Source organism: Apodemus sylvaticus, chromosome 1 (assembly GCF_947179515.1).
Source record: "Apodemus sylvaticus chromosome 1, mApoSyl1.1, whole genome shotgun sequence".
Classification (NCBI taxonomy): domain Eukaryota; kingdom Metazoa; phylum Chordata; class Mammalia; order Rodentia; family Muridae; genus Apodemus; species Apodemus sylvaticus.
This window is the reverse complement of record NC_067472.1, coordinates 26946122-26947910: the sequence shown is the minus strand read 5'-3', so window position 1 is coordinate 26947910 and position 1789 is coordinate 26946122.

Genomic DNA, 1789 nt, shown 5'->3' with positions numbered 1-1789 from the left:
CTTAATTGATCGATTGGTCTTTGGGATAGGGTTATTAAAAACCAGCAGTAATGTGGTTGGGGGTGTAGATCAGTAACATAATGTCTGACACATGCAAAGACTGGAATCTAATCAAGCATGACAAAAACCCAAAACAAAAGCACAAACATAATAGATACAATATTCAGCTGAGACCACATTATCCCTGGTGCCTAAAGTGTCCCTATCTGTTTGAGAAGAAAGTTTACTTAGAGGATGAAACAACCCTGTCCCAAAGATCACCATTAGCCCTCCATACTCTGGTATAAATTTTGACCATGTTGATTATTATTCCAACCAGACGTAGTATATACTACGAGCAGTACATTCACAGCAATGGAATGCAGGCATGAGCAGTTGGGAAAGTGTAGGAGACAGAGAGTTATTGAAGATGCTTGTGTTGGTTATCTGCTTTCTTACATTTTATAATTTTCCATAATGTGACATATATTATCATTATGTACATGATCATCTTTTTTTGTGGTGCCAAATATCAAAACCAGTGATTTGTGCATATTATAAAATATCTTCTATCCCGTCCCGCAGGACCTAGTTATTCAGGGAGTCGAGGAGGACTGGCGGTCTGAAAGAGAAAGGAGCGGGAAAGAAGAGCGAGGTTAAGCAAAAAGGGGTGTCTTCTCAAAGTCTCTTTAGTGAAAGACAAAGCGCCTCGTTTTGAATACACTGTAAGAGGAAGTAGGGAGGGGCTGAGGGGAATGCTAAAGGCACAGAGAGAGGAAAGGTCATCTGGGGCGGATGTTGAATGCGGCTCAAAGCATCTAGCTGCTTTTCTGGAATGCTGGTTCCGCCTAGACAACCCCAGGTGTTGGGCCAGGATAAGAACCAGTTGATCAACCTTGTGTGAAGAAGGGGGTGGTTCAGCTGTAAACTGCAAGGTCAGTGGACTCTCAAGGTGAGAGCTGTTGAAAGTCTGGTTTTCCACAGTTTGGTCTCCCACAATCTTCTTTTCTATTTCCTTTTCTTTAATTGTTTTGTTTGGAGACAGGATCTCACTATGTAACTCTGGGACTCACAGAGATCCACCTACCTGCCTTTGTGTCCTGAATGCTAGGATTAAAGGTGTATATCACTATACTGGGAAAAATCAGGCAGTTTCTTAATTTGTTTGTTTCTTTTTTCTTCTTCCTTTTTGCTTTTATTTTTCTTCCATTAATTAATTAGTTAATTAATTAATAACTAAATATCCTGATCACAACCTCCCAGTACATACCTACCCCATCCCCTCTCCTTCTCTGAGAAGGGGAAGGCCTCTCTGGGTACTAACCAACCCTGACACAACAGGCCACTGCAGGACTAGGCACATCCTCTCCCACTGAGGTCAGACAAGGTAGCCCAATGAAAAGAACAGGACACACAGGCAGGAAACAGGATCTGGGAGAGCCCACACTCCAGTTATTGGGTTACCTGAATGAAGACCAAGCTGCACATCTGTATGTGTGGGGAAGGCCCATGTCCAGCCCATGTCTGCACTTTGCTTGGTGGTTCAGTCTCTGGGAGCCTCCAAGGGTCCAGGTTGGTTGGCTCTGTAGATCTTCTTGTGGAGTCCCAACCCCCCATCTCCCAGATTCCTCAATCTTTTTTCCTAACTCTTTCACAAGACTCCCTAAGCTTTGTCTAATGTTTGGCTATAGGTCTCTGTATCTGTTTCCATTAGCTGCTATATAGAGTCTCTCAGAGGATAGGTAATTACTTGACCACAACCTACACCCATGGGCCAGCTTTACAGTTTTATAGATGGTAAATGTTTAAT